Below are 20,795 nucleotides of genomic sequence, written 5' to 3' on the forward strand. Positions count from 1 at the left end.
CTGCTTCCTGCTATAATTAGGAGCTGAATTCTACCAAGAAGCCAGAGGAGTTGGGAGCTGCTTTATGCACAGAACCCCCAGGTAAGAGCCCATCTCAATCAACTCCTTGATTCTGACCTTGTGAGAACCTAAATGGAGAACCCAGCTGACCCTGCTTTGGACATGCAGCAGTGTGAGCTGGTAAGTGGTTGAGGTTTCAAGCTGTTGAGTTTTGTAAAAATTTGTATCCTTACAGATGTGTTTTCATGATAAAAAACCGGGCATAACAAAGGTGACTTGGATTTTTTTATTATTTTAATAGGCACCAATAAACACAGTTAACAGTCTTTCTTGGCAGAATCTTTGAACATGGACATTTCCTTTGTTGTGAAGTTAGTCAACGAGTTTATTCCTTGTGTGTGTGTGTGTGTGTGTGCCAACTGTACAGCACGTAAGGTGCTTCTTCTGGTAGTACTATGATGTACTATGATCTCAGGATTTCATATTCAAGAGCAATTTACCCATATTTTAACATGAACAACTTTGTGCTTGTTAAACGCACTAAGAGGGTCTTGTAGCTCTATTTTTCCAGTTTACCCAGTATTTCCTATATCCAGGGACAAAGCACATGTGACAGGGTATACAAGTGAAGAACAACTGAAAGCAAACAAAATTTTGCTAGATAAATGAAGGACTGCACTAATGAGCTAAGTGAAAGGTTAATCACTCAAAAATCAGGAAATCACTGTCAGAAGAAGTCTCAGTCACCATGCCTGAGCTCTGAAGAACACATCTGAGTATTGTGAGCTGTATTTGATTTTAACTTTCAGAAGAGTCTTCACTGAGTAACATTTACTTTTGAGGTGTATAGTCTGGGCTCAGCAGGTTGCAGTGCTACAGCCTTTGATGTTCACCAAGTTTGTTTATCAACTGTGCTAGAGGTGAAATCCAATAGCTTCAAGGAAAATTCAGAGACAAACACAGGGCATCGTTTTCTGTCTTGTACGTAATAGTGTCTTTGCTGCCTGAATGCAACCAAGGTCCCGTTAGAAATGTAAACAACCTTGTCTTTGTGCACCAACGAGAATGCTATTGGTGTGCCAGTATCAAAAGCCAGTGCCTTCTCAGTGATGTGCAATGTGCTACAATGTGTGCGATATCCTGAGTCAGTTAGGAAGCAGCCTGAAGGAGAAAGCAAGAAGCATCAGTTCTACAGAATTACAAGTGATCTGTGTGTACGTCAGTGTCTGCAAAATATTAGGTATGTTTGCTTTTGTTTATTCCTGGATTTTGTTCTTGTACCCTATCGGCTAGTGACACACCATATTGCAAATTTTGAGAGCTGTTTTGATGGCTTGCAATAAACCACACAGAATATTCCCACTGGGGGAAAAGAAGTTATAAACTGTCTTGAATATTACAATTTACATGATTTGGAGCTTAGGGATCTCTTGCTTAGATTTTTTACTCCAGCTAATCACATTTTTTTTTCTGTTTTGAAAACAATGATTTGAATGTAAACCAACTCCAAAAGGTACAATAAGGCAATTTTGACAAGCTAATTAATTTCTATAAAAAAGGGAAAGAGATTTTTCATGGTTGGAATTTGTTTTTGAGGATGGCTTGAGAACATACACCATTTTCAGAATCAGTCAAAAACAGTTTTACTGATAAATAGAAGAACTAGACTGTCTGTATCTAAAGATGACACTTTTCCAGGTACCACTGAGAAAATACATTAACACTCATCTAAAGGAAGTAATTAGGAAGTGTCAGATAAAAACACATAATTTTTAAAAATATTCTAACACAGATAAGAAAAGGATTTTCATAAAACTACTGATTAAGAATTTTAAATAATAACCTTACTATTTCTGTTATGTCTAAAGAAGGGAAATCAGGAGGGTGGAACAGGTCCTGTCTTGGCGGGGGGGTTGGTACTAGTAGGAGAGGGGAAGAGGTGGAGAAAGGCTGTAGGAGGTGAACATGGTACAAATATTATGTACACATGTGTGTAAATGCGAAATGAGACCTGCTGAAACTATTCCAGGAATGGGGGTGGGGAGGAACTAAAGGAGAAGGGTAAAGGGGTGAATTCAAGTATGATATATTTGGTACATTGTAAGAACTTTTGTAAATGCCACAGTGTACTACCACCCAGCACAACAAAATTAAAATAAATTGCTCCCATATTTCAAAAAAAATAGATTCATCACCATCAAAATAGAAAAGGCAGAGTGACGGCAGAGCTCCAGCTCTGTGTGTTTCTTCTCCCAAGATATTCTTGAATTTTCTACAAATACCATCATCTCAGCAGAATTGCTTTCAAAGAGAAATGCATGTCTCAAGAGTAAATAAATCCTATATACATGGGAGGCAGAGGTAGGAGGACTGCAGTCTGAGCCTGGCTGTGAGCAAAAGCAAGACCCTATCTGAAAAGTAAGTAAGGCAAGTGACTCAAGTGGTGGAGGCCCTGAGTTCAAGTCCAAGTACTTCCCTCTGTCAAAAAAAAGTAAATAAACCAGATGAATAATTGTTTTAGGCATATTGTAACTAGTCTATAAAGAGATGTTCTGTGAATTTTTATTAACAAAAATAGAAATGTACATTTCTGGATGTTTAAAATAATCTACCTATTGACCTAATTTCAAATTTTTTTGCATATCTTTTGTTTAGTTTGTGAATGATATATATTTAAGTAAAGCCAGCAATGTTGAGTAGAAAACCTTTAGTATTCATTAGTTGAACAAATATTTAATCAAAAACTAGAAAGCAATCCCTTCTTCCCATCTCAGTGCTGCTGTTCCTGTTAAAACCTCTGTGGTCTCTCACTTGGGTCACCTCCATAGGCGTCTCGTTCATCTCTCTGCTTTTGGCTTTGTTTTCTTATTGGCTCTTCCATAACATCAGTCAGCACGAGCCTGTTGAAGTGTAAGTCCTTTGGTTCTTCTCTACTAAAATTCTCACAGAGGCTTCTCACTTAGCTAAGACTGAAAGCTAAAATCTGACTCTGTTTCCTGGCTTCAGAGACTAACTGATCTCCCTCCCCTTCTCTTTCTGGCTTCTGCCATTCCAAACCCTTAGCTAACAGTGTTCCAGTCCAGACAGTATGTGCTGTCTGTCTTGTGATATCAACTAACAATCTGCAAGACTCATTCTTCAACTCTGTTCAAATTTGAACTCAAATGTCACCTTCTCCTTAAGGTGTCTCTCACCAACCTAAGATTCCATACCTCCTCATTCCTTCCGAAAATGCTCAGTTTCTGCATATCTCCTCACTTGAATGTTTTCCCTGTTACTATCCAATGGACTAAGTGTTTTACTTCTTATTTATCATCTATCTCCTCTACTGATGCACAAACTCCATTAGGGCAAAAGGTTTTGCAGCTTTGTTTCTTTATTCCTAGCATTTACGACAGTGCTTGGTATAAACTATGATGTTCTAAGACAGGCACTGTTAAAAGTGCTGGGATCCAGGAGTGAGCAAGACAGATAAGCTCTACTCTCATGATACAGCCCGTCTTTTCTTTCTTTTCTATGATTTTCATATCTTTTTTAAAAACGGATGTGAGCTGAAGAACTCACACTTGTTAGGCAAGTGCCCTACCACTTGAGCTATGCCTCCCATAATTTCTGCTTCTAGTGTTTCTCAGATAGGGATTTGCATTTGGGCCTGGGCTGGCCTCAAACCTCAATCATCCTATCTCTGGGGATTACAGGCATGGACCAACAAGCCCAATTTATGATGTTAATTTTCTAATGGGGAAAACAGACAGCAGGCATGTAACAGGTGAGAAAGACGGCCTTAGGACAGGGTTAAGTGACATGAGAACAACCTGTCTCAGGAGACATGATACAAAGTGACCAACAGTCATGGTGAGAGAGAAAGAGTGACCTAAGGCCCCTGATGGCATTTGGCTAAAAGTTGATTAAGCACTGTTCAGTACTGTTAGGAGAGTTAATATTAATGGTGGGTCTTTACTGTAGACATTCTTCAGTGCTTACTTTTTCTGTGAATGAACAGTGTGTGTGTGTGTGTGTGTGTGTGTGTGTGTGTGTGTGTGTGTGTGGTGTCCCTGTGAAGCACAGACAGCTTCCTTAAGTGCACACCTCATTTTTCTCCTTCATTTTTATTAGGATATATTCATTGTTGTGACAATTCCAAATAGCCTTACAATGTACATTGGATAGATCACCCCCACCACCTCTATCTTTTGACTCCCTTCCCGCGCCACTTAAAGCAACTGCAAGAGGTTTCATTGTTCATTTCTTATATGAAAATGAAGTCCCTCAACCATATTCCCTCACCTTCTTCTCTTCCATTCACCCTCTCCCCTCCCATAAGTATTTTCCCCCAAAGTACCTGCAATGTACCTGTTTTACAGTCCTATCTTTCCTATTAATTCCAAAGTCAAGGTTCAAAGGGGTTTCTCAACACATCCGCACTGTGAGTGTACTTTACTTCAGTGAGTTGAATTCTCCTCTCCCCTCCCCTCCCCATTATTCAATAGCTTTCAGGACATACCATTTCATTTTCTACCCAGCAGCCCCTGTCTTGACAAGAGACCAGACTATCATTATTGCAACCCAGTGTTTTGAGTGCTTCCAGGATGTTTGGGGACACCACACTCCAGGACACTGGAACTTAGACTGCTGAGGCCACAACTTCTGCTTCAGGAGGCATTGCTCCAGTCACACCAGCACCCCTAGGGAAAACTTCACTTTAGCCTTAACAAGCCTTGGTGACCTCATGATGACTTCACCTGCAGCTTTTCCAGAGTACCCTGCCTTTGGCTTTGCAGTAACAGTTCTCAATTAGGTTAAGAGGAAGAGCAACTGCCCTGGGGACTCAGCAAAAGGCTTGTAATTGACAGACAAGAGACTATACTTATGTGAGGCTTGTGATTGGTCCTTAGGCAAAGCCTGTGACTGGTGGAACTGGAAGCTGTACTGTGGTTGGTGGAATTACAATCTGAGCACAAGCATGTCATGCCCCTTTTCTAATATATAAGCTGCCACTTGCTACCCCTTTTCATGTTAGTTTGGGAAACTCTTCTCCTGTGCATTGACCCTGTCAATATTACAATAAAGACTTCCGAATGATCTTTTGTTTACTTGTTTTTATCACAGGTAGAGTGGCTGAAGTGGTTGCACAAAAAGCAGATGGAAACCTGGAGCTTCTGGACCTTGAAGTGAGGAGGCAGCTTAGCATTTGAGAGAATCATCAGAAGCTAAATACTCAGAAACAGCTAAGAGCTGAGGGCATAATTTTGGAAGCTCTGAGCTATAACACTAAGAGATGGCTGCAGAATTCTAAAGTAGCCAAGGGCCGATTCTGCAAGGAGCAAAGCACAGTAGAAGTACTGCGAAGGTGAGAGACAGCAGAGGTGAGAGAAGACCTGAAAGGGAGGAGCTGAGGCTGTGAGAACTGCAAAACCTGGTCACCAGGAGAGTTGGAAGAAGATACCAAGGGTTAAAGAGTTGAGGGTCCCTGATGCCCACACCTCAGGAGCTGTGGATCTGGCTATGAGTGTTGGAGCTTGAGCCATGGGGAACAAGTTTCTGCCTTGAGCACTAGAGCAGTAATCATGCAGCTTTGAAAGTTTGGAGCTTTAAGCTAAAAGCTTCTGGGTTTGGAAGTTCAACCTATAAAATTTTAGAATTTACAGCTGTCAACATTAAGGGAACTGCCCCTTGCCTATCTGTGATTTCTATCCAGGTGGAACAAAAGACCCCTCAGTCAGCAATTTGTAACCATGGATAGGTGTACTTAAGCCTGAGAGGTGAGAAATAACCAGAGCAGAATTTTATAGTCACTTCATTATTAATTAGAAGGGTTCAATTCCTATCTATGGCTAGATGATGTGCTGGTTTCTAAAGAACATAAAATATACTACTGATTATAAAGGGACTAAATATAGGAGTGACACAACACTTGCTGATATATGAAGCAGCAAACAAATAAAAGGTGGAATTTCAGTAAGAAGACTCAAGATATGAATGAGGACCGTAATCAGCAGAGCTAGAAAATGTGGAAAAGGGAAAGAGGTGGAGTGATGTTCCGGGCGGAAAGAATGATAAGCAATGTGCATTGCTGTATTTCAGGTGCTGTGCAGGAGAAGGAACTCGGGTGTGTAGATAGGGAAACTCTTGCCTTGAAAACTGGCCAAGAATGGTTAGAGCTTATTTGTTAGAAAACATGGAAGCCATGCTCATTCCTTCGTTTTTCTCATTCCCACATCTAACTCATCAAGACAAGCAGACTCTGCCTCTGAAATACCTCCAATTGTCCAACTACTACCTTATCCAGCCCACCACCATCTTTTGCCTGAAGCAAGAGCTCTAACCATCCTCCTTCTGTCCACTCTTGCCCCACCCACTCCATTCTCCACATAACACCTGGACTAGTCTTTTATAAATATGAGTCACATCACATCACATCCATCTCTGCTCAATACATTGCACCAACTTCCTATTGAATTTAGGATAAAACTCAGACTCCTTGCCACGGACAAGTCCTGTATAACCTGTGCCTGCCTATACCTCCCTCCTAATCTTTTATAAGGACCCTTCTGTGTCACCAAGTTCCAGCCACACCTTCTTTGTGTTCCTAATTTTCTGTCATCTATAGAGGCTTACTGGGCTTTAGAGACTTGGATCTTTGTATCCTCTGCCTTAAATATTTTTTTTATCTATCTTCACATAGCTTTGTTTCATTTTTACTATTTGTCACCTTCAGTGTTCAGTATGCATAGAGACCATCCTTGATCATCATATCTACTCTACTATCTGTGTAATGCCCAATTGCATTATTTTCCTAGTTTTCATTATTATGTGCAAATACTTTGTATGTTTATCTTTTTACTATTTCTCTCTTTCTACTAGGATGTAAGTGTCATGAAAGCAGAGATTCCATTTGTCTTGTTCTTACCATGAATCAAGAGCCTAAAAATGGCCGTCTGAAATATGGTGGGTAGATAAAAAATTTAATTGAATGAATGAAAGTGGGGAACCATTGAAACTTTTAACCTATTTATATGAAGTTGGAAAAGCACACTTTAGTGTAGGCTGGTAGGGAAGTCCTAGAATACCTGCCTTGCAAATACAGGGGAATTGGCAGCTGGAAGATATTTTATAAAATAATCAATGGCACTCACTTACTGACCTAAGATAGAGAATTGCAGTGAAAAGAAAGAAGAATACATCCAAGTAATCATTAGTGAATGAGTCACAAATAACTTAGATTCCAGGGTCTAGATTAAATAGTTATTATGGGATATTAGTAATTAGCAAAAGTTGCTATATGGCTCGGGATAAGTTTGTGCACAAATTTGTTTTTTTGTTGTTGCTACCCTGGCATATTTTTGCAATATTATTTTTGTGCTCATTATTGTGCATTGATTTGCAACTGAGGACCCATAATGGGGTGTGAATTGCTCCCTTGTAGTAGATTAAGCATTTTTGGAAAGTTTGTATGATAGCCTTGAAGCCATCAGGGAACTATTGAGTAAGCTACTACCGCTTTCCACTTCCAAATACGGGAGCTCTCCATGATCCTTCAGCTTTGAAGAAAGATCCTAAGGCGACTTCTGGTTGATCTCTTGGTGTCAGAATACCTTTCAGCCATCACATTCTGTCATCTCTGGAATATCATGAATGATTTGTCTGGAGAACTGACTTATTGTGGATGTCAGGATCATTTTACAGTCCTAAAACATTATTAAGGACCTAAACAAATATTTTATGTAAGTTTTTCTTTCTGGCAATATTCATCATATTAGAAATGGAAACTATATCCTTGCAAGAGGCTAAGCCTGAAGAATTAAATGACATTCCCATTGCACAGTAGTACTGTGAGACGTTACAATGCTATCTAATACTATTTACACTTAAATGATAAATACTGTCCTTTAAGGAGAGGTGGGAAGCTGAAGGAAAAGTTTCTTGCTTCAGCAAATAGGAATTTGGTTTTTCCCAATTTTCTCTCTGTGCTTAAGCCTCTTATGTTTACTGATTTCTACCTCTCATCTTCCCTTCATTTCTTTAAATCTTCACTATAGGAAAATTATATACATATAAATATATATTTGTGTGTATATATATATATATATATTTATGTGTATATATATATAAAACCTATATCCACTATTTTAAAATACATTGTTATAACTCATGCTAAGTTGCATTTTTTATTCCTTAAAGTACAAAAGCAAAATAAATTGTAACTGTTAGCCAATATCTGTGTTAGACATACAAACTTCTTTTTTTTTATAATTTTTTATTAAGTGCATACATTGTTTGGGTCATTTCTCTACGACCCCTCCCCTACTGTTCCTCCCTTCCCCTCCTCAGTTTCAGGCAGGTCCCGTTCTGCCCTTGTGACTGATTTTGCTGAAGAAAAGACATAAGCATAATAAGAAAGACAAAGCGTTTTTACTAGTTAAGGACAGCTATACAGAAAGATTCCTATTATTGCTCTTATGTACCCATGTGTTACGTCCCATGTTGATTCAGTTCTAACTGATCTTTACATTGGTTCCTGATCCCCTGCTAGTGATAACCTGTCATTTTAAGGTTTCTGTATTAGTTCCTCTGGAGTGGGGACATCAAATGCTTTCATGTTTTGGGTTTTCTACCTACTATATCTCCCATATGTGCTCTCTCCTTTTCTTGTGATCCGAGTCCAACAACATTGCTCTATTTGCCCTAGATCTAAAGTCCACATATGAGGGAGAGCATATGACTTTTGGTCTTCTGAGCCTGGCTGACCTCGCTCAGAATGATGTTCTCCAGTTCCATCCATTTCCTTGCAAATGATAAGATTTCATTCTTCTTCATGGCTGAATAAAATTCCATTGTGTATAGATACCACATTTTTCTTGATCCATTCATGGGTAGTGGGGAATCTTGGCTGTTTTCATAACTTGGCCATTGTGAATAGTGCCGCAATAAACATGGGTGTGCAGGTGCCTCTGGAGTAACCTGTGTCGCATTCTTTTGGGTATATCCCCAAGAGTGGGATTGCTGGATCATATGGCAGGTCTATGTTTAGATTTTTAAGAAGTCTCCAAATTTTTTCCAGAGGGGTTGCACCAGCTTGCATTCCCGCTAGCAGTGGAGTAGGGTTCCTTTTTTCCCACATCCTTGCCAGCACTTGTTGGTGGTGGTGTTTTGGATGATGGCTATTCTTACAGGGGTGAGGTGGAATCTTAGTGTGGTTTTGATTTGCATTTCCTTTATGGCCAGAGATGGTGAGCATTTTTTCATGTGCTCTTTTGCCATTTAAATTTCTTCTTTTGAAAAAGTTCTGTTTAGTTCATTTGCCCATTTCTTAATTGGTTCATTGATTTTAGGAGAGTTTAGTTTCTTAAGTTCCCTATACATTCTGGTTATCAGTCCCTTGTCTGATGTATAGCTGGCAAATATTTCCTCCCACTTTGTCGGTGGTCTTTTCAGTTTAGAGACCATTTCTTTTGTTGTACAGAAGCTTTTTAATTTTATGAAGTCCCATTTATTCATCCTTTCTCTTAGTTGCTGTGCTGCTCGGTTTCTATTAAGGAAGTCTTTGCCTATACCTCTTTGTTCCAGAGTGTTTCCTGCTCCTTCCTGTAGTAACTTCCGAGTTTCAGGTCTGATATTTAAGTCCTTGATCCACTTTGAGTTGATACTAGCACAGGGTGATAGACTTGGATCTAGTTTCAGTTTCTTGCAGACGGGTAACCACTTTTCCCAACAACATCTGTTGAAGAGGATGTCTTTTCTCCATTATATATTTTTGGCACCTTTGTCAAAAATGAGGTGGGTGTAGTTGTGTGGCTTCATATCTGGGTCCTCTATTCTGTTCCACTGGTCTTCATGTCTGTTTTTGTGCCAGTACCATGCTGTTTTTATTGCTATTGCTTTGTAATATAGTTTGAAGTCAGGTATTGTGATACCTCCAGCATTGCTCTTTTGGCTGAGTATTGTCTTGTATTACTTTCACCCCAAAACCAGACAAAGGCACCTCCAAAAAGGAGAACTACAGGCCAATTTCCCTAATGAACATCGATGCAAAAATCCTCAAGAAAATCATGGCAAACTGAATCCAACCATACATCAGGAAGATCATTCACCATGACCAAGTTGGCTTCATCCCAGGAATGCAGGGGTGGTTCAACATACGAAAATCTATAAATGTAATACAGCACATTAATAGAAACAAAGACATAAACCATTCAATCATCTCAATAGATGCAGAAAAAGCCTTTGACAAGATCCAACCCACTTCATGATAAAAGCTCTAAGAACACTAAGAATAGAAGGAATGTAGCCCAACATTATAAAAGCTACATATGACAAACCTACAGCTAACATTATACTTAATGGAGAAAAACTGAAACCATTCCCCCTAAAATCAGGAATGAGACAAGGATGCCCACTATCTCCACTCCTATTCAACATAGTACTGGAATTCCTAGCCAGAGCAATTAGGCAAGAAGAAGGAATAAAAGGAATACAAATAGGTAAAGAAACTGTCAAAATATCCCTATTTGCAGATGACATGATCTTATACCTTAAAGACCCAAAAAACTCTACCCAAAAACTCTTAGATACCATGAACAACTACAGTAATGTGGCAGGATATAAAATCAACCTACAAAAATCATTAGCTTTTCTATACACCAACAATGAACAAACTGAGAAGGAGCACATGGAAACAATTCCATTCACAATAGCCTCAAAAAAATCAAATACCTAGGAGTAAACTTAACAAAGGATGTGAATGGCCTCTACAAGGAAAATTACAAACTCCTGAAGAAAAGAGATCAAGGAAGACTACAGAAGATAGAAAGATCTCCCATGCTCATGGGTTGGTAGAATCAGCATAGTAAAAACGGATTTACTACCGAAAGCAATCTACATGTTTAATGCAATTCCTATCAAAATCCGAATGACTTTCATCACAGAGATTGAAAAATGCACCCTAAAGTTCATTTGGAAACACAAGAGACTGCAAAAAGCCAAGGTAATACTCAGCAAAAAGGCATATAAACTTCTGTTTCAGGTTTATAGAATGATTTTTTCTTCTGTGAGTCATGATTTTTTTGATAGAAAAAAAACTCCAAGCATTCACTTGCCTCCTTTTAAAACACTAAAGATTTTATTTGGCCCAATCTGTTATCTTGTGAATAAAACATATTCAGCTAAGCTATTTGGCATGAATCTCTTTAATCAATTAATTATATTGCTAGATAGATCATGGGATACAAAATACATAAGGACAAAAAGATGTGAAAAGAGAGAGAAGACAGGACTTTCACAAAAGTGAGGGTCCTGGGAAGAGGTGATAAGTATTTCTGCTGGTGGGAAATTTAAGAAAATTATTTAATGTCTCGCATGCTTTCCTCATTGGTAGTATGGGGTTTGTGATGGCTCTCCTGTTTGAAGAACAGTTCTGGTAATTAAATGACAATTGGCTCAAGTAAAGTGCTTATAATAGTCCTTGGAGTTTTCCAAATATGAAGTTGACTTCTTCTGAAATTTAAATTTGTTATAAGTCATTCTTTATTAGGAATACAGTAAAGCGGTGAAAAATGGTTAGAAGAAAAACTCATACTTTTTTCTATAGGGAAGCCGATTTAGCCATTTAGACTTTTGATATTTTTGTATCTCTGTGAACATGAGAGGAATCCCTTCCAATGTTTCATTCTCTTTGAAAAGATTATCTCTCTCTGTCTCACACACACACACACAATCTCTCTCTCACACAGTCTCCGACTTTCATATACACAGTCTCTCTCACATATACAGTCACACATTCTCTCTCTCGTTTCTCTCTCTCTCTCTCTCTCTCATACACACATAACCTCTCTCACACACAGCATCTGACTTTCATAAATACAGTCTCTCTCACATATACAATCACACAGTCTCTCTCTCTCTCACATATACACACACAATCTCTCTCACACACAGTTTCTGTCTTTCACATACACAGTCTCTCTCACACATACAGTCACACATTCTCTCTGTTTCTCTCTCTCTCTCTCTCTCTCTCTCTCACGCACACACACACACACACACACACACACACACAAAACCATACATACAGTTCCCTACCCTAAGGTGAAAAGTCTTCTACCTGATCTTGAAACCTCTGTAATGCCCATATGGTTCTCAAAACTTTGATGGCCTCACCACCTGCTCTCTCCTTAGTCCTCTACAATGTAGCTTTAACAACAGCATCAGCTGTTCTCAAAAGAGGGCTAAGTATAGAAATATTGACAGAACAGAGGCAAGCTCTGGTGACCATGGAGACTTAGAGTAGAAGCTTCCCAACTTACCTAACCCAACTTACCTCGATTCCTTTATCTAACATGGGAATGTTCCAAAATGAAGAGCATGCAACCCATTTGCTGTCACACAGTCTCTGTCAGCAAATAGTTTTTAATGTATAACTAAGTTCATGTGCATTTTGAAATAAGTGAATTGCAAAAAGTGTGCAAAAAAACCTTAATGTCATTTTTTGTGCACCAAATTTGGAAAGTGGTCAAGAATTGTGTTATTTTACAGGGACAAGTAGAGTTACCTGGAAATTACATTTGTGCAGAATCACTTTCTGGCAAACAGAAATGTGAAATAGATAATTAGAGTACATTTGTTAATGCTTAGAGTACTGATTTTTAGATTGTCAGTATTAAATTTCCATCTTACAACAATGCCACTCAAAGTCTCTGTGAGGTTAACACTGTGGCCAAAAATATGGAAAACTTTGGGCAGGTATTTAGATGTGACAAAATTCTTTGATGAGTCCAACTATACACTTATCCAGTAACCATGCATTTCCTATGCTATTATTTTAGTAGAGAGGGTTTTAGAGATAAAGTTGAGAAATTTTTTTTAAAACAACATATGAACCTCTTGATTCATATGTTTTGTTACATCACTAGGCAAAAATAATTTTAAAAAAATATGAAGAAAAGACTGTGCGTGATACGCAAAGGTACAAGATTAAATAAGGGTAGGTGCCCCTTTGGTTCCTGATTTGTGCGAGTTGAAAGCACCACCTTTACATTTTATGAGTGTGGGAGCATTTATCTTAATCATGTGTGTTTTGAATTAAGTGAGCTCTTCAGGAACACATCCCTTTCATAATATTAGACCACCATGCATCTGTAGGTTCAAATCCCATTTCAGTCCCTGTGCTGGAACAGTGTTAAACAATTTAGATATGTAAATGTCCCTTGTAAAGGCTGTATTTGTAGGTCAGTGACTTAATTTTAAAGAATACCTCTAAATGAACAAAGAAAGGCACCACACAGTAGAGAGCTGCATTTCCCCTCTGCTAGATCGGGGTGCTCTGGCTCTCTACTCCTTGCTGAGGCTCATGGAATCCCCTTCCCTGTTCTGCACATCTCTGGTCTGGGTTAGATGTCCTGGTTTGGCAGCTTGTCTGACACTCCTTGGGAACATGTAAGTGACAGGTCAGGGACTCCATTTTCTATTCAGCTGTGACACTTGTGAAGCCAGAAATGGATTCTCTGTTTTCTTTTTTAAATATATATTCTACTACATTTTTAGCTTCTCTACCTCTTGTTTTCTAACATAGCCTGCTGAGACCCTTACTACCCACATTAGTCCTCTGCACTGTGGACCCCTGGTTCCTCCACTAAGGGTAACAAATCCTGCTTTATGCCTCTTACAGACACAGAGGGTGGAAAATGCATCATGACATTACTATCCACATGATAGCTCTTCGAGGTCCACAGCATCACGTTTTTGGTCTAGGATCTCCTCTGCCCATAGTTCCCAATATGAGCCTGGGCATAAGTTCTATAGGGTAGCACTCAGCAGGGCGTCTACCTGAGATCCTAAAGATTTTGGTGCCCATACACAGTTAATTCATTCTTTCTGTATATGTACTGATGAAGACACTGCTCTGTCTAAAATATTTTTTGTCAACAATTTGCAAAAACAACACAACGAAAGCAATGATTGAAATATAAGGCCAACAAATCACAAACAGCTTGACCATAATTTACTCTCACATTAAAAATAAGCTTCTACAATTACAAACAAATTGGGAACTACATGTATTCTGAATGGAAGCTATTTCTGCCAAATGCTACAGACATAATGTATGAGAAGGGGTTTCTCAAATTGCTCAGTATATACTTTCTATTCTGAAAGCTGCCAATCTAAATGATTAAATAAATAGTGCTTGGAAAGCTTATGTGAATAAGAGGTTTATTATCTAAAGTGTTTATTTTAAGAAGCCCACCTCCCTTCCAGCTCTGACTTCACATATACACCTTCTCCCCATTCTCCAACCTCTGCCTCCAGGATTGTGAACCACATTTACAGACATTAAACTGCAACCCAGGTTCTGTTGTGCTTAGTTTTGCATTGCAGTTTATCAGACACATTTGTTCCCACAAATAGATGGAAACTATAGAAATGTGAAAAAGTATTTCCCTACTTGATTTTCCTCTTCACTCATAGAATTATGTGAGTCTTTTTATACACAAAAAGTTATTTTTCCTCATAAAAATACACAGAATAGTTTTTTTAAAGTGAATTAGGAAAAATAACTTACTTTGTACTATAAAATTTCTACATAGGAACTAATTATAATAGCAACTTTTTTTGTTCTCATTGTCATTGTCATTAACAATACAAATATGTATTGTCAAAATACATAATAAATATTAAGGACATGAGTGCCAATAAAAGGGAAGGAGGTATTGACTGTTTGGAATTTTCCCTTGTAAATAATTAGGATATCAGCTCTGAGATAGCCTTCCAGACACTCCCTGTTCTGTGATTTAGAGGAGAAATGAGAAAGGAAGGAGGGAGATGGATAGTTTTTGCTTTTCCATCTACTCTCCATTGGAACAGAATATTTAGTTGATAATTTGGGACTTACAATGCAACTAGAAGGCTTTTTTAAAGAATATCAGTTTAAATTGATTCAAGCAAGAAATCTTTGCTGAATGTAAGAAGGTGTTTGAATTCTTCCAGTATGTGAGATATCATTTATAAATCATTGTATTGGTCAGAACACAGTGGCACACAAGACAAGCTTTAAAAGTACAAAATTGCACCAGTGGAGCACATTGTCTAAATTTAGGTGGTCACAGGTAACCATCCTAGCTCAGGACCCACTGCCCAAATGAATAGCATATTTTTCTACTAAGGCAAAAATAACCATACTGGTCAGCTACTTTCTGCTGACCAGAAATGATGGTGGTGGAATTCAACACAGCTTCTGATGACTGGGGCGTTAAAGATTCATTAATACCAAGATTATCCTCGTGAATCTTAAGACCACATCATCATGGAGATTAAAAATTCTGTGCCTCAATAAATCCAGGACCAGCATTTCCCTTCAACTTTAACACAGAGCGTTATGTCTTGTTTGGAGTCACAGATCAACTCATTAGCTGGCATTTAAAGTGAAAGGCTTACCTTAAAAGACTAAAAAAACAGCATAAGATGGCAAAATGCCTACACCACAAGAGATGCATAGGACCTGCAACCAGCTGGGGAAAGCTCGGGTTCAACTCTCATGCTGGAACCTCCTTTGACTGGAGAAGTAGATGGGATCGCCCATGTCTTTGAGAAGGGTGATCTTTCTTTCCTGGGCTGGGAATTGAACCCAGGGCCTTGTACATGCTCAGTATATGCTCTGCCAGAGTTAGACTCTGAACCTCTGGGTTTTTTTTTTCACCCCACACCTGAATCCCAAGTATGTGGTGTTTTGTAACTACTTGAATGTGCATATCACGCCACTTCACTGTATCTGTAATACTTGCAACAATCCTACAAGGTAAGGTTGTTCTCACTAAAATGATAAAAAAACAAAACAAGACAAACCCAAGGCTTGCAGAGTTTCAGGACAAACTGCACACTGTGCAGCTGGCAGAGCTGTTTAAAGGGGTCCTGGCTCAAGGTCATCATGCCCCATTGGTGCCTATGACCAAATCCTATAGCTAGTGGTGTTCTGCTTCCATCTTGATTACAGAAACTTCACTGAGGCCCTTTCCCAAACAGAAAAAGCCTCATCTTCACACACACACACACACACAACACACACACAAATATATATATATATATATATATATATATATATATATATATATATATATACTTGAATTCATCCCCTCCACCATTCTCCTTTATTTCCTCCTTCCCCCATTCCTGAAATAGTTTCCACAGGTCTCATTTTCCATTTACATACACGTGTACACAGTATTTGCACCATATTCACCCTCCCACACCCTTACCCCACCTTCTCCCTGCTCCCACTCATGCCAACCCCTCCAGGGGCAAGACCCATTCTGCCCTCCTGTTCTCTGGTTTTGTAAAAGAAAAAAAAGGTGACATTTTTGTTTGTTTAAGATAGCTATACAGGGAGATTCCTTGTGACATTTTCAGGTACATATGTACTATCATCTGAACTGGTTCATTTCCTCTATTTTTTCTTCTTTCTAGCTTAGTCCCCTTCTTACAGATCCTCAGACATCTTGATCTTCCAGTTCTGTCTGTGTACAGGAAAAACTGCTTTAAGCATCTGGGAAGTGATAGGGTCTCATCCCATCTGTAGATTCACAGTCTGAAAAACAAAATGCAGGACCATAGAAATTCAGGTGCAGGGCAATTATAAACTTGAAATAAAAATATAACATGAAAATCCTCACTCTTATAATTCTGTTATTAATCTCAGGATTACCAGTTATTAGGTGGAAATGTAGGAAATTGCCATTTTTATGGGTGAAAAATGTTGATTACAAGCAATTTCATGGGGCCCAAACTAAATTTATCACTGTGGCTTTTATATTAGAGAAAGGCCCATGAACGAAGTAAAGTGTTTTCTGGTCACCGTATAAAGTATGATCTTCTAGTGCTCTTTATCAACCAGAGTGAGGTTTTTGTATTGTTTTGGTTTGGTTTGGTTGGTTGGTTGTTTTCTCCTTCTGTTTTTTCATAGCAATTACCAAAATCCAGAATAGCCTTGTCTAGTTTTTTTTTTTAATTTGTCTACCCTTTATTTCACCCTTAAAAGAATTTACCCAGTTCACCCATAGGAAGTACTCCACAATATTCACGGAATAAAACAAACTTAGTGGATTGGAAATATGTGCCTAAAATACTGAATTATTAGATATATTTTCTATTTGGAGTGTTGCTATAAAACACACATTTGCCATTCTCCAATCGGCCTTTGAAAAAGATGAATTAATTCATTTCATTAGTGATATTGTATTGCCTGTGGCATAGCTTGTCATGGTGGCTACGATAGACTAATGACTGGATAACAAGAGTTTATTTATCATGAAACCAATTTTTCCTACTGAACTGAAGTACAAATAATGGTATATCAGAATTTACATTATAAATACTGTTTTAGAGTTTGTTAGTTGGTCATAAAAATTCTCCCTAGGCTGAAACAGCTGGTGGGTAAACATTGAGCACATCACACATAATACATCAAAATAGAAGTGTGGTGGTCTTTTCTTAGTCAAAGAACAAACACTGATATAAAATTAGTTTTGCTCAACGAGACTGAAGCTATTGAAAACCTCACCCTGTCTTTTCTCTCATTTATATTTTTGATAACACTCAGTACCTTGGAAATAATGGCAGAAGTAAAATGAGCTTAAAGAGATAGTGTAGCAATTGCAAAAAGACGAAATTCTACTAGGTTATTCATTCAGAAGAGAAAATTAGATTTTTCGCATATTACAAGGGTCAATATGATTTGGTTATTTCGTGACAAAAAATTTTTTTAGAAAATGGTAGGACTGCCAAGAAATAAAACTGGCTTCTATTACTCCTTCACGCCCACAATCTTGATGCTGATGTGTGATGTGATTTCTCATAAAGATAAGAGGTTGATTTTATGAGACTTCTAAAAAAATCATTACTTTTCATTTTTTGGCAATACAGTAGTTTGAATTCAGAGCTTTGTCTTGGGTTTACTAGGCCAGTGCTCTATCACTTGGACTAAGCCCCTAGACCTACTTTTTCTTTTGTTTGTAATTTTCTAGATATGACCTTGCATCTTTGCCCTGGGGCCAATGTTGGATCTCCCACCTCCTACCTATGCCTCCCATGTAGCTGGATTACAGGCGCACACCATCATGCTGGCTTGTCTGTTGAGATGAGGGTCTAGTTAACCTTTTTCCCTGGCTAGTCTCAAACTGTGATCTTTCTGATCTCTGCCTTCTGAGTAGCTGTGATTGATTATATGTACGTGCTGTCACACCCAGCTAGTCATTACTTTTTGGGAAAATATAATTTGGCTATAAAATACCTACCATGTTCAAAACCCTTATTTTGTAAAACATAGTATTTTGCCTAAATAAGAATACTTAAAACTATTTTCTCAATGTATGGAGGTGCAATCAAGTGACTTCGCAATGAAACCAATGTGGTTGACAATGTCACCTGTTACAGAGCCTGTGGACAGAGGCCATGTGGGAGCCTGTGGCTTTCTGGTACCTAAGGTAGGAAGATGCTGTAAATACTTAGGGCAGAATGGGGATGTATTTTGGAGAGTTCCTGTCTTAATGATATATCTGAAATATTTAAAATTTTCTCTCAAGTAGAACGCTTTATGCATTCAATGGTTTTGAACATCGTCTTGGTCCATTTGGGATCCTGTCACAAAATGCCAAAGATGGAATAGACTTTGCAAACAACAGGTACTTGTTTCTTATTGTTCTGGAGGCTGGGAAGTCCAAGCACAAGGTGTAAGCAGGTTGGATGTTTGGTTGGGTCCCATTTTTTGGTTCACAGATGCCTTCTTGCAATGCCCTCGTGTGGTAAAGGAGGTAAGTGAGTTCTCTCAGGCCATTTATGAGAGGGCATAGATTCTATTCCCGAGTGTTCTAGCTTCAGGATCTAAACACCTCCTTAAGGCTCTGCCTCCTAATATCACCACCTGTGGAGTTTGATTTCAACATGTGAATTTGGGGTGACACAAATATTCAGACTACAGCATACATAGCTTTATCTGCCTAGAGTTTTCTTCTCTTGGATAACTCCTACTTATCCTTCCAGGATTTTGATGATATGTCATTTACTTGGAAAAGCTTTTCCTATGCCTGTCATCCTCACCCCGTTGCCCCCTTTTTCCCATTAAACTTTTTTGTAACCCCTGTATATTTCTTCCATAGCACCTTAACTTATGTGTGACCATTAGCTCCCTAAGGGCAGGAATGCCTTTTCTTTTTACTGCAGCCTCCTCAGAATGTAGCTGAGTACCCAGCACACAGAAGATACTTAATAAATATTGCTGAATACTTGACTCTTTGAAGTTGTTTTTGTCTGTTCCTCTGTATTTTTCTTTGAACTTGAATTAACAATAGATACAGACAACATGTTCCTTTGTGGTACAGCTTTGTTTTGCTTCTAGCCTTAACCCTACACTTCTGCCAAACCAACCATTTGTCATCTTTGGTAGATTGCTCAATGACTGCAACTGCAGCTGCTGCCCTAGGAATGCCTCCCTTGTAGGATCTGCAACGGAAGCAGGTTGCTTACACTTCACAGTTTTAGTTCTATCCAAGGACAATTTCCCAGTTGCAGTTTGCTAGATAGTATGCAAGAAGCCTAGAAATAAAAACAAATAAAGTGCAATTTTTTGCTTGAGGATATTTGAGCCAAGGGTGGAGACAGAACTGTGTGGATAAGTCAATGCAGTGAAACACCCCAAATTACATTTAGGATGTTATGAGATTTAACCTGGACTATAGGGAAAGGGGTTTTCTCATTGTCTGTGACTCTACAGGTTGAATCATGGGAATATCACAGCACTTAGTGTTATGAGTTGCTAAATACCTGTGTGAAAAATTGGAGGAGGGAATTTTATGAATGTCTTTGTCTGTCTAGGACCCTAGATACAGAGTTAATTCTAGGTTTTAATCTCCAAACAGGTTCTACTTCAGTGGATTTCTTTTTGATATTCATTCTGGGTATTTCTGTAGCCACTGGGCCTCAGATGTAAGTTGTTTCTTTGCAAACATCAGAATTAAATTTGGTGGTCATATAAATTGCATTACATCCAGACACATTCTAGGATTTCATCTGGGTACCTCTCTTATTAATGACCACTGTCTGTGAAATGCTCATACACAGTGGACAAAGTGATGGTTGGATTTTAGCTCCTTTTACTAGTATCAAGCACCCTGTTGTGGGATTATGTGCCAGTAGCATTTGGCTCTGTTTAAGATTTATAATATCATATCAGTTGTATTTGAGCTTTTCATTTTCAAGGGTTTTTATTTACTTATATTTTCTCATATCTAGTATACTCATTTGTTTTTTCTTAAAATATAGCCAGAAAATAGAATCTGAGCTCTGAGGCAGACTTCATCTCTGGAAGAATGGGGGAAGCCAAATAAGCAGGGCTTACTAGAAGCCACAGTCCTGTCTGCCTCTTGACAAATTCTAGCTGACATTCCTATAGAACTCTGAATGTTCAAATGCTTTTTAAAGCATTCACTCGTTGAAGTCTCAAGCTTCCCAGGAATTTAGTCATTTATAACTCCATTCCAGTGGTAAGAAAATAAGGTTCAGGAAAATTCAAATGAGTGTGCAAAGATGGCAGGGCAAACAGAGGACTACACAGGTAAAAAGAGGCAGTATTCAGACTCATGAATGTTACTGTCCGTGGGTTGGGCTGGTCTGCTCCAGGCCAATGACTGTGCTTAGTTTTCTTTTTTGCACTGGCAAGGTCCACTGTACCTGGCAGGTGTTTACTGACATTCAATGCATATCTCTTGTTTGGAATGAATTTGTTCAGTAGTTCTTCTATTTCCTGTTTGTAAAAA

General features: G+C 38.6%; 1 long non-coding RNA gene across 2 annotated transcripts; it reads left to right on the forward strand.

Moving 5' to 3' along the window:
- Positions 1-999: 999 nt before the first annotated feature.
- LOC141418498 (uncharacterized) lies at positions 1,000-11,398 on the forward strand. 2 transcript variants are annotated; one of them, XR_012443144.1, is made up of 4 exons: positions 1,000-1,240; positions 5,110-6,084; positions 6,865-6,948; positions 9,973-11,398. It is a non-coding gene; the product is annotated as an uncharacterized lncRNA (long non-coding RNA). The 2 variants fall into 2 exon arrangements; XR_012443143.1 differs by having other exon boundaries at positions 5,110-5,350; positions 9,973-11,394.
- Positions 11,399-20,795: the final 9,397 nt, after the last annotated feature.

The sequence above is a fragment of the Castor canadensis genome, chromosome 17 (genome assembly GCF_047511655.1).
Source record: "Castor canadensis chromosome 17, mCasCan1.hap1v2, whole genome shotgun sequence".
NCBI classification, from domain to species: Eukaryota; Metazoa; Chordata; class Mammalia; order Rodentia; family Castoridae; genus Castor; species Castor canadensis.